A 14,060-nucleotide genomic window follows, 5' to 3' on the forward strand; every position below is an offset into this window, starting at 1 on the left:
CGCTCTGTGCCAAAGGCAGGCGCTAAACCACTGAGCCATCCAGGGATCCCCTGTTTAATATTTTTATACGACAAGCTTTGTTTGCCATTTCACAGAAGTACCCATGATATGAAAGTTAGAGGCACCTGGGTGGCTCAGTTGATTAAGTGACCAACCGGTGATTTCATGATCCTGAAATCCTGAGATCGAGTCCTACATCAGGCTCCTCACTCAGCGGGGAGTCTGCTTCTCTATTTCTCTCTAAAATAAATAAATAAATCTTTTTTTAAAAAAAAGAAAGTTAGCTCACATAAATGAAGGCAATATTTTTGTTCATGCTAGCATGAGGGATTTCCTTTCGCTCTGAGACTGCCTCCTCCAGTTCACATGGGTTGGAAACATGGCTAGTTGTCTACCTAGAGCCATCTCCATCCCCTGCTTAGAATGATGATTTTGTTTGAAGAGGCAATGAATGACAGTGTTTTAAGCACTTAGATTATCTGGTCACGAAGGGTGTCCGAGTGACACGGTCTCACGCTCAGTGAGATATCTGCACAAGTGGCTGGGAGGGCCATCCCTCCAGAAATAAAAAGATAAAGACTTTATTCAAAGAAACCTCACCAGTCACTCGCTCCTGCCTCTGTTGTCTTCTTGAAAGATGGGCTTCAACCGTGGAGACAGAAGGGCCATTTTACAACCGTAAAGTGACAGCACGAGGGCAGAGGATAATGTAGTGAGAAAGTCAGAGGAAAAAGATGGCAAGAGCGAGGGTGTCCAATGCCATCAAGAGCCACTGGACCAGCTTGGGGGGCTGCCCCTGCACTCCCTGTGATGTCAGGAATAGATTTCACTCTCTTTAAATAGATTTCTTTCTCTTTGAGCGACTATTCTTGGGCCTTGTGTAGCTAAATGGATCACTAGAACAACTGATACGATAGACTTTTTAGAATTTGGTGTAAGATCATGACGTTTTAAGCAATCCCATTGATTAACGCGCCAAGTTAACAAAATGATTCTTTCCGTTTACAATAATTATGCATTTTGGTGAAACAAACTTCGTAGTGTTTTCTTAAGATTTTCATCTAATTTGAAGACGTATTTGGGTCTACTAAAAACATTTTCTGGGACGCCTGGGTGGCTCAGGGATTGAGCGTCTGCCTTCAGCCCAGGGCGTGACCCTGGAGTCCTGGGATCGAGTCCTGTCTCAGGCTCCCTGCATGGAGTGGGGAGTGAGGGGCTGCTTTCAGGCTACTTCTCCCTCTGCCTGTCTCTATCTCTCTCTCTGTGTCTCTCATGAATAAAATAAAATCTTTTAAAAAACAAAAAACAAAAAAATCCATTTCTTTCCAGTCTCTTCAGACTGCATATCCAGGTGGAATTTTTTGTGTAATTGGGGGATTTTTCCCCCCTTTTTAGAATCTTTAACTGCAGGATCTGGAAATATACAAATTATGCACTAAGTGCATTAAGCTGGTAGAAATTGATGCCTTTATTAGGAAGTAAATATGCATATCTGCGCTGTGCTCTACAGATACAGAAGTTACAACCGCAAGAGGAATATGTGCACGGTTACAACACGATAAATCTCTTTATTATGACTATGGCTCTCCATCAATAACTTTCATTTATATGGAGAAACTTTTAGACTCTCAAGATAACCAAATCTGGATCAGAAATGAAAGGAAAAACATAAACACTACTCTTATCAGAGAAAAAGGATAAGGACAGCTACAAACAGTGCACAATCAGATTAGCAGTATTTTCTAGGAAATAAATGAAAATGCCTGTAAAACAGTGGAAACTTGGAGCAATCACTGTACTGCCCACTGTCGTTTCCCAGTCCCATCGACCTGGTCTAACTGCTCTCCCCTCTCCCACATCCTGGCACATCTCGACATCTCTGCTGACTTTTTCACAAATGGAAGAAGCGAGCTGTTTACTGGCATCTGAAGTGTTCCTGGCAGCACCTAGCCCCCATTCTGCAGGCTTTCAAATGTGTGGAACCGAGGTATCCTTCATATATAGTACTGAGAAAGTGGGAGGTAGAGTCATCGAGCTGTTATGCATGAAAACAGAGCAGACCTGGATAACTAGTCCGCATGAAGAAGAAGAGCAGGTGCAGCGTTGTAAACTTGGTGTTGCATTCCCTGGCCCCACAATTCTCTCTCCTTCTCCACATTCATTTCTTCTTTCTAGTCATTTCTGTCTGTGCCACCACAGGACTTCAGCTTTCCAGTAGTGGTGAACATGAGAACACACACCACTCACGGAACATCTACCATATTCTACATAATTCATACTCATGATTTCCAATCCTCATGAACTTTCATGGGAGACTTTTTAAGTTTTTTTCTATTTTTTTTTTTTTTTTAGATTTTTAAAATTTATTTATTTACAAGAGACCGAGAGAGAGAGAGAAGCAGAGACACAGGCACAGGGGGAGAAGCAGGCTCCATGCAGGGAGCCTGACGTGGGGCTCGATCCTGGGTCTCCAGGATCACACCCTGAGCTGAAGGCGGCGCTAAACCACGCTGCCCTTAAGTTTTCTATTAACCCACCAATTTAGCAATGTAAAACATCACATATTTATTATCCTGAAGATTCTATGGGTTGAGAGTCCAGGCAAGCTTTCACTGAGCTCTCAGAGGCTCAGGGCCTCACAAGACCACAGTTAAGTTCAGGCTGCTTTCACAACATAGCTGTTTGCTTCTTCAAGGACTGAAGAGAGTGTTTCTTTACTTGGGAAGACCTAGTCCCCATACTGAGGTCTTTCACCTGATTAAGTCTGGCCCACCTTGGATGATCTCCTTTTTTATTAACTCTGAATCCACTAATTTGGGCCCTTGATCCCATCTGCAAAATCCTTTCACCTTTTCCATACAACATAACCTAGTTACAGAGTAATGCCCATCAGTTCACAGCCTTCCCCCATCCCATACACACTCACAAGGAGGGGATTGTATGGTTTTCCAGGTGGTGGGAATTTGGAATTCTCTCCACAGTCTACCTTCTCAACCCCAAGATGTACATCCCTTCCCCATGCAAAATGCATCCTCCCTCTCCCAAGTCAATCTGTGAGGTATATCTCCTCAGGCAGAGTTCTTCTCCCTCTAAGGAGACATTTGTCCCCTACATGTTGTTATTAATAGTAATAGTAGTAGCATTTTCAATGTACAAATCAACGATATGAAACCCAAGGAGAGATGAATATCTCAACACACAGAACTCTGAAGTCATCAAAGCCTAAGTTTACAAGTTAATTCTTGCCATGATCTCAAGATATCACTCCACACACACTTTTGCTTTTTTCACTTGTGATCAATGTCCCCCATTACAAACACTCAAGAAGAAAACATATCACTGGTGACTATAAGAGAAGGCAAGAGAATGGCTTGCTCACTTTTGATCATCTGTAATAATTCTTTGAATGAATATTAGTAGGGATATTTTAAAATAATCCTTAAATACTTAAAAATACTTTAACATACTTTAAATGATCTGAAGCTTTGAGACCTTTACCCCAAAAAAATGTATTTCTTTAGTCTATACACTTCTTCATGTAACCCCAGAAGCAGCTTTAATCAAAATATTACTCCTAGATGTGTAAACACCTTGTGAACTCAGCTGCAGGTTAGTGAAGGACAGTTCTTAAATTATATTTCTGATCATGTAATCAGCTTGCATGAGACCAACATTCAGAAGCATTTTGATTCATTAGTGCTAACTTCGGCAAATGATAATTATGGTGGTTATTCCTCGGGTCCTCAGCACACAGGGTTGTCTCTAATGGGCCCCAGAAAAATCCCACGGCCTCAGTCACTTTACTGCATCTGCTGAAAAATAGACTTTACAAGTTTTATTAAATGCATTGAAACCTCCAAAGGGAATAATGATCCATATTACTGAAGTCACCTTTTTTTGATTATCACCTGATTATCACCATACTTCTAAGGTTATTCCTGAATAGTATGTGTGTGTGTGTATGTGTATACATATATGCATATATGTTGACATCATTGTATACACATATACACACACATATATAGATACAGGCTCATATATCTATATATAGGCTCATCACCACAGTGATGCTGAGTACATTGATCTAATACATATTTATCTCTGAATCTTTTGGTTTGTAAACTCACATTGCTCGTTCTCTACAATGTAATAATTGGATTTAATCATCACTACCAACCCTCTGCCATGGCCATTTCAATGACCTTGAAATTCTAAACTTTTTTGTCATTCCTTTTTCTCTCTTAGAAAAAGGTTAGGGCGATGGCCTATTGCATAGGAAGCAAGACAGATGGGATCCCCCAGGTGGCTCAGTGATTTAGCGCCTGCCTTTCACCCAGGGTGTGATCCTGGAGACCTGGGATCAAGTCCCATATCGGGCTCCCTGCATGGAGCCTGCTTCACCCTCTGCCTCTCTCTCTCCATCTCTCTCTCTCGAATAAATAAATAAAATCTTAAAAAAAAAAAGGAAGCAAGACAGATTATGCTGTCCTCAAATTATAATAATATGAGTTTTAAAAATCTTTTTATTTCGAGTCAGGGCTATACCCTGCTTTCTGGCTGTCAAACCAGGAAATCACTTATATACAGGTCCATTAGCAGAGCAAGAAAATAAGAACCAGCATTTCCAAGGGTAGAACTCCTGTACCAGGTGATAAAGCCCTTTAGGGCAGGAATTATGTCTCTTTAACCCAGTACAGAAAATATTTGGTGTACTCTGTAAACAAATAATTTAGATGATGGATGAGACTGCACTGTTAGGAATTTGTGTCATTAGAAGATGGGGCCACAGTAGGACAAGGGTGAAGCTTAACTGTCATTGTTCCTCTTCTGGAAAAATCCTGGCTCCTGTTTGTAGCAAAGCCCAGAGCCTTCCCTGAAGGAAACTTTACTTTCTGCTGACCATTTTTTCTTTATTATTATGATTATAATGATCATTTTTGATGTTGTTATTATTAACAGGGTTGTTTTTTGTCCAGAGACATTTATAAAGGGCCACTGCTGCCTTGCGATGTCCACATCTCCTCTATATTGAGTTTAATCAAAAGATGAGAACTTTTGGGATATGGGTAGCTCAGTGAGTGAAGCGTCAGCCTTCAGCTCAGGTTGCGATGCTGGGGTCCTGGGATCCAGTCCCATGTCAGGGTCCCCGCTCAGCAGGGAGTCTGCTTCTCCCTCTCTCTCTCCCTCTGCATGCTGCTCCCTCTATCTTTCTCTGTCAAATAAATAAATAAAATCTTAAAAACAACAACAACAACAAAAAGGGATGGCAACTTTCTAGTTACTGAAACAGTGCACATCCCTCCATAGTCTTGTTTCAACAGTTTTACCTGAAAATACCTGCAGATTGGTTTCCACTGCCTAGCTGGTTCCCTAATTAGCAGGCTTCTCCTGCAGGCAAACACCTGTACAGTCTTAGCTGCCGGCCCAGGCACGTGAGAGGAGAACACCAACATGTACTTTGCAAAAAGACCCCAAACACACTTTTTTCCCCCATTGTTTTCACAACCACATATGCAGTTTTGATATACATTGCAAGGAAAAAATGGGATCAAGCATTCTCACATATTTCTTCCTGGAAAGTCAAAGGCAACCCAAATGCATTTCCCAAAAATCATTTAAAATATTAATAAAAAATTGACTACAGATTTGAAGAAATGAGTGGATTTTTCCCATTTGACAGCTTATCAGTAAGTTGTCGTTTAAAATGTTTTTTTCCCCGGGGAGTGTAACTCTGGTGATGATAGCCATGTATAATTCATAAAGGAAAATAGATTTAAATAAGCCTGCTCAGTAGTTCTGTGTGTGAAAATTCAACAAGCTCGTTTCTTTTCACTGTGACTACAGTTCCTTTCCCCATCCAGGCTCCCCCATTCCACATTGTATTTACTTTTTGTATTTTGGATCATAATATAATTTGTTTCCAAATGTATATTTAAAGAAGGCAACTTTGAGTGACACAAGAACAGCGCAGTAAATGAAAAGTAGGATGGTATTTTCATGTAAATCACATTTTATAAATATTTAAATTACTTTCTTTTGCAGAATAAAAGTGTATGAATACACTTTACATTTAAGCTACAAATTATGCTGAAGGAGTTTTACCTTGTAGAGTTATTGTTCACAACAATGTATATTAAATTTTTTCTGTTCTTACATAATTCTTTAAGATTTTCTACTGACTGAGGTCTTGAGAAGGCCAGAGATAATCCATCTGAACTTGATAAGAGTGTCATCACATGCAACAACTAAACGATCTTGTATTCAACCTCAAAATTTTAAAATTCGATACAGAGTGAGTATCAAAGCCACATTTTATTTGCAAGAGTAATTCTAAAATATATGGCTTAGAAAAGTACAATCTAATCGCACTAATTCTGATCCTGCTAATTTGATTTTGCAATAATCTGAAGATGATAAGTATACATTAGGGGAAAAAAGCAGTTAAATTTAAAAGGAAGAGCACCAACCAACGCATCAAATCTGAGTATTTTGAATCCGAGGGAATGAAAGGGTGGTAAAATAAAACTATCATTTATTATGTGCTTATTACATGTCAGGAATCGTGATAAGATTAGGTTACTCCTAAGCATATTCTAATGTTTATGGAATAAATTATATTATACAAATTTTTCATGATGAAATGACAGCCCAGAGAGGCTGATTAAGTTTTCTTTCTTTCTTTCTTTTTTTTTTTTTTTATTAAGTTTTCAATTGGCTAAAAGTAGTGAGGTCCGACCGACTAGGAAATATGTACTTTTTTTTTTTTTTTGGAAATATGTACTTTTAATTAAAAAATATTTTACTATGTTTTCAATTTCTGTTTTGAACTACTAAGTCTCCTACAGACTTTTGTATGTGGTAAACATTTTATTAATTGATGTAGATCTATTTTGAATTACCATTTTCCATTATCTAAATCTACATTTACATTTTGGTTGCTAATACAAAATGTACTTAAAAGGAATAAAGTTAGGAAAGCTTAATCATTCTAATTTTGTCCCCATTTTGTTTATTTAGTAAGTTTTTACTATACTGAAGATCTATCTCAAAAAATAATTTAAGAAGTAGAATAAGTAAGTTTTGTGGTCCATTATCATAAATAAATTCTGCACCACTTACTTAAAATTAGACTATTCTGCATCAAATTTGAAAAAATAAACAGCAAACAGAATTTTATCTGAGCATGTGTAATTATCACTTTCCTATCTCTAAAGCTCAGATGATAATTTATACTATATAAGAACGCAAATAAATGTCATTTAAGCAGATAGATGATTATGCAATAGAACTCATAATAGTTTCAGGAAGAATCAGCTTTCAAAGACTTCTTTAAAAAATGAGTGACAATTTTATCCTCCCCCAAATAACCTCAGTGTTTTTTGTTTGTTTGTTTTTGTTTTGTTTTATTTTGTTTTATTGATTGAGATATTAAGGTTTGTACAGAAGTGTCCTATTCAAGCCCATGACTTTCCATGTTTTTTTCCCTACAAAACCAGGCATCAAAATTAGTGAATTGGGATTCGAAAATGACGATGTCAAAAACTAGTTTGATACAACATGACTAATTGGCATTAGATTTCAAGCACTGAAAAAAAAAATTTTAGAGAACAAGCTATGGGTATGAATATAACAGGCTCTAAATTGCCAAAGCGACCATTTTCACCTTTGTTGACAATCTTTGCAGGATTTGCATTTGTATGGTAGTTTTTCAGATGAAAGTTTATTATTATTATTATTATTATTATTATCATTATTATAGATCTGTGCTGCTTTATATTTAACAAACTTGCTAACTTTCTAGTCAACAATGATGTAGTGATGAGACAGGAGAAACTAAGCAATATTATGGCAAAGACCCAAAACAATAATGGCTTAAATAAAATAGAGATTTCTTTCTTCTTTCTCTCACACGCAAATTGAGCTCATGTGGCAACTCTGTTTGGCAAAAGTTCTCATGAGCCCAGGCTCCTTCTTTCTTGTTGTTCTATCATTTTTAGGGAACTACTTTCATTTTCAAGGTCCATGGTGCTCATTACCAGGTCTACTTGTCAGCCAGACAGAAAGGGAAAAAAAGAAGGAAATGTCTTTCCACTACCTTAAAAGTTATGATTTGGAAGTTGTACTTTCTGCTCCCTTCTGCATCCTATTGGCCAGAATGTAGTCACCTGCCCTATCTAGCTGCAAGGGGGTGTGGGAAATGTAGTCTTTTGACTAAATAGCCTTGTGCCCTGAATGTTCTGTTATTAACTAAGAAGTGGTGAATGTATAATTAAGCTGTCTCTGCCATATACAGTCTTCAGATTAAAAGAAACAATTACCACCTTAACATGAGCACACACTGCAATTTGTAATATTGTGGCATCACAATTGTAGATTCAGGAAAAAAAAATTCATTGGTGACATCTTGTTTTTTAACTCTGTATGTGAGTGTTTTAATTAACAGACTAATTTTTAGAGCAGGTTTAGATTCACAGCAAAATTGAGTGCAAGGTACAGAAAGTTCCCATAAACTCTCTGCTCCTTAAACATTTGTATTTCCCATTATTATGTCATGTCATTCTACATGTGTCCAAACCCATAGAATGGACGACTCCAAGGGTGCACCCTAATGTCCACGGTGAACTTTGGTTGATGACGAGGTATCAGTGTACGTTCATCAGGTGTAACAAACATTGTCGCTCTGGTGAAGGATGTTGGTAATGATGACACTTTCCAAATTAAGTAATGTCACTTAATTTACCCATCTATTACCTCTCAGCTCCAAATAAATTCTTCATTGCTCTGTTTGTAGTTCCTAATCACTTCTCCCCTGTTGGCTGGCATTGTAAAGCTTTTTCAGCGAGGGTGCTAAAGGGACCCTGCAGGAGGAGGGAGTGCTTCATCCTGGTTCCAGTATGTTCTCCATGGGCTCCTGTGATGTGTGGCAGCCAACAGTGCATGACATCCCCTTGAGCACAATCTTCCCTGACACCCAGAGGGACCATTCCCAGCGTACCTTTCCCACTAACAGATTCCAAGTGGGTTTCATGTGGCCACCTCTCAATGGATGACTTCGCCCTGGTGCCTGAAAGGGCAGATTGCTTGTGATCCTTGGTGGTATGGAAATCTAGCCAACTTCTCTTCCATCCAGGGGCACAACCATGCTCTCTCCAATGAAGAATGGATCTCAGCTCTGGCTACAGAGTCCGATTTTAGATTTGTTTTTTGTTTGGGTGCTTTATTTCAGCCTTAGGAGTAGAATCTGCTATTCATCTATTCTTGGCTTATCTTTACTTCTGAGTCTCCAAACCTCTGTTACTCCAAACATCTGGTGTAGTTAATGAATTTGTATTTTACACATTCCTTGTTGAATTTACTGAATAGATTCTGTTTTCTGGTTAGACACAATGAGGAAAGCCAGTCATAGTAACACAGTTGTAAAGGTTTCATCATCTCTCTTGTGAAATGTCAAAGGCAGTAGGGAAAATGGAGGCATTTATGGCATCCTTCCATGTCATTTTTGAGGTCTATGATCGAAGTTAGTCCTCAGGTATTCTGAGGATCTGTCAGGAAAACATGCTATATGTATCAAATAAGATAGCAATGAATTGTTTATGTATTAAAACTTGGCATGTCTGAAAGTGTTAAGAATTCATGGGAATAGAATTAGTGTGGGTGTTTAAAAATCCGGTTGTGCTTTGATATTTTTCCTTCTTTATCAAGATCAGATAAAAAATAAGCCTTTAGAGTTCCTCCAAAAATTGTGTTTCTTCTCCTACACCATACCATTTACACTTTTAGGGAAGAATATTCACATGCCATACAAGAAAAATGTTTCATTTTGATAGGAAATGACCCTTTTTTCTGCATGACTTCATAGTGATATGTTGTTTTAGATAGCCAAGATGGGATCTTTGAAAACTGTAGCTCTGGAAATGAAAGTAGATAGAAGACAGAAATTTGGTAACTGAGCTTTTAATTGGAGTGGAATACCAAGAAATATTATGGCATTATTTTTTTAGGCCCAAAGTACCATTTGGCCTACGAGAATGAGAATAGGTAAAGTTACTTGAAACATTGAAATCAGGTTCATACTGTAGAAAAAGTTTTTTTTTTTTCTATCCAGTTATCATTCCTCTTGTTCATTATATGTGTATGTTCAATAAAATTCTGAAAAATCACTACTTATAGGCTTAATTGATTATTTTATAATTATTTCAAATATATATGTAATACTAGAAATAATCTATTTTGGATTTACTAGCAGTTTTTGCTTTGTATGTTTTTGGTAACTGACAAAGCATTTTCTACTTTGATTCAATTTCATGCACTTCTAAAACTGTCATCCAAATGCAGCTTTGGAAGTATTATAGGCATGGTGCAAGAAATGCTAAAATGAGAGAATTTTACTCTCAATGAGTAATGTTTCTTAGGTCATTTGCATAATGAATCATATTTATTTATATTCTTATTTTTCCATATTTTGAACCAACCATCTTAAAGTTCTTAAAAGTTTCCTTTAGCAGTTGCTAGTAGATCAAATTTTCTATCGGAGGACATTACTAATGTAAATATAGGCAAATCTTTATTAACTTTAATCAGAAGTGCATATGGATAACAGAGGATTAAATTAAATGAATTTTGACAATGGGGTAGTTGTATATGGAAATTTGGATACATTTATAACTTATTTTCTCAGTCAGAACTTTTTCTTTTTAAATTTTCATATATCATACATATCAATTACATATTAAATTATTTACTTATTTATTTATTTTAGAGAAAGGAAGAGAGAGAGACAGATCACAAGTGGGGGAGAGAAGGAAAGGCAGAGGGAGAGGATCTCAAGCAGACCCTGCCTGAGTATGGAGCCCCATGTGGGGGCTCCATCTCAGGACCCCTGAGATCATGACAGGAGCCAAAAAAGCAAGAGTTGGTCACTTACCTAACTGAGACACCAGGTGCTCCAAGTGTTAATTTCTTTTAAATGCGGCGTTCTTTTCTCTGAATTTGCTTTTCTCCTGCAACAGATACCGAACTATCTTTTCAAAGTATTTCTCTTGCTTGTATTTCACCTTAGTCATTGAAGTCAATAAGAGACTTGGATACGTGAATGATAAGATCTGCATAAGGAATTCTAGGAAGCTGCTTCAAGTGAAAACAGTAAGAATCATACAAGGAATGTCTACAACCAATCATAAACACCAGTATCTTTGGAGTATTGTTGCTAAGATGACTTTTGTACAGGTCTCCACAATATCCTGCAATCAGTAACTTCTCAATATGTATTTGCAGAGTGGATTAAAATAAGTCCCGATTTATGCATAGACCTTCCTTGACCTTTTTTTTTTTTTAGTTTTTTTTTTTTTTTTTTTTTGATCTTCCTTGACTTAAGTTGGCATTTTGCCTGGATTAACCCATAATGTATTGAAAGTATAAAAAGTCTAAAATGCATTTAATACACCAAACCTACTGAACATCACAGCTTAGCCTCGCCTACCTTAAATGTGCTCAGAACGCTTGGATCAGTCTTTAGTTGGCCAAAACCATCTAACACAATGGTTGACACAACTTGAAAATAAAGTGTTGTCTATCTCATATAATGTATTGAATACCGTATTGAAGGTGATGAACAGAATGGTTTTAAGGGTACAAAATGATCTTCACTGTATCAGTTGTTGATTCCCAAGATCATGTGGGAGACTGGCAGCTATAGCTGTCACTGCCCAGCATCACCAGAGAGTATATACTACATATCATTGGCCTGGGAAAAGATCAAAATTCAAAATACAGTTTCCACTGACTTGCGGTGCTTTCTCACCATCATAAAGTTGAAAAGTCCTAAGTCAAACCTACATCGATTGGGACCGTCTGTACAGTGGTTTCAAAAATAGAGTTCTAGACTACCTCCTAAACTCCGAACTTCAAGAACCTGAGTCAAAGTCAAACCTTGAGACAGTTTTCAATTAGAAAGGCATGAAAATGACTTATGTTCACATCTAAAATTTAAGTCAATAGCACTGCAAGATTCTGACCAACGGTTAGCCCCGAAGACACAAAAATGATCCCTAGCAAATGGCAATTTAGGTGCACTGCTCTGCCCTCTGTCCTCACAACTCTTTCTATTTTTTCTTGCTTCTTGTTGTCACTCTGTATCTCTTGCATTTGACAAAAACAAAACCATCATACATTCCTAAACTGTTAATATAACCCTGGATCTGTAAAAATAACACCAATGTTCTACTTTATGAACTCAAATATTCCCAAAACAGTGGTTGAGATCAGAACAGAAATAAGCATGAATTTTTAATATGAATAGTAATAAATGACTAGTTAGTTAAACTGACTATTTAAATAAACTCACACAAAGATAGCTCAGCATGCAGACTCAAGGCCCAAAGAGCAGGAGATAAACACATGTAGTCCAAATAAGGAAAAATGTGCATTAGATAGAGCTTCTAAAAATACGAAATAGTATGCAGATTTTTGTTGTTGTAATTTGGATGGATTCCAACTTTTCTAGAAGAAAGCTTTTGCTTACATATTAAGCAATGTATAACAGAAAAACAGAAGGATGACAAATATCAACTTTTTTTAAAGAAAAATGTTAAAACTATTTTAACTGATGAATATATGTGAAGATGTTCTCTTCAGTAATAGATTTGAGTCTGCTTTTAAAAAGTTCTTTTATTTATTTTCTAATTTATTATTATTATTTTTTTTAAGTAGGCTCCACACCTTATGTGGAGTCCAACATGGGGCTTGGACTCACAAACCTGAGATCAAGTCAGACACTTAATTGACTGAGCCACCCAGGCGCCCTCATAAAAAAGTTCTCCTAAAATAAGAGTCATTGTGAATCAAAATGTTAATATGCACAATATACACATACCTTTTACAGATGCTTTTAAAATTTTTATATCTCTTTCTGTCTCTCTCTCTTTCTCTTAGTTTTAAACCTTTTTTTTGGCAGACTGTGGTTTGTTGAAAAGTCTGACATCACTGAGTCTAAAGTAAATGAAAAGTTATTTATGTGCCAGACAACCCCTACAGACTGATTACCAGAAACACTGAGGGAATCAATCTCAGATTAACTCAATTTTTATTTCAGCTTTGTGGATTACCTGTAATGCAGCGTAAATTTGTATTCACGTGGAATAATATAGATATGTGTTCCACACAATAAAGTCATTCTCTCTTAGGTAAAATAATTCCACTCATAGAAAAATATATAGAACACAATCTTTGTTATATGATCTCATTTCTCCTTATAGCCTGCTAAAAACAAATAACAATGCCTATAAAATGTCAACAGATGCATAACACATACAAAAAAAATAGGAATTAATCCTACATAACAGTTAGGTAAAAGGGTAGATTAAAAAAATAACGAACTTATCCCATTTTTCTAGGGAAATCCTATTGAAATCTATTAGAAACATGGATTAATTGATACATGGTATCTAGACATCAGGTCTTTGAAGGAGCCGGAAGACATGAGCTTTTAAGGAAAAATAAAATGCTATTATATTTTTTATAAGAATTCCTGAAAAGTAAGACAATTTAAATTGTTAATCAATTCAGAGCTAAAGAACCTAGATCAGATTTCCATTAAAATTAACCCAGAAGATGGAATAATTGTTTCTTATATAGATGGAGTAAACCCTGAGGGTAGGAGAGTGATGGAAAAATATGAAATATGCCTTGTCACACTGAACCGAAGGGGAGAAAAATTGCTGCCCTGCCTGATTCTTCTTTTCCAGTTTATATGTTTATTAAACACAAACAGGGGAACCTCACTTTTCAGCTTAATCTGGATACCCTTCATCAATATGATTGTGGCTTTGTTATGAATCAGTATCAGTACAAATATGTTTTAGTAATGCTATGGAAAAAGAATGGGCAAACCATTGAATTTTTTAATCATTGGCAATCCCCTGATAATATAAAAAGAGATAGTCATTTAGAGTCAACCTTAAGTTCTTTACCTGTGAATTCAAAAACATTTAATAAGCATTTACTTGGCTACAAATCTATTCACCCTACATACCCACCCTCAAACCTCCAGACGAAGTAGTAAA

The sequence above is a fragment of the Canis lupus genome, chromosome 2 (assembly GCF_003254725.2).
Source record: "Canis lupus dingo isolate Sandy chromosome 2, ASM325472v2, whole genome shotgun sequence".
In the NCBI taxonomy this organism is placed as follows: domain Eukaryota; kingdom Metazoa; phylum Chordata; class Mammalia; order Carnivora; family Canidae; genus Canis; species Canis lupus.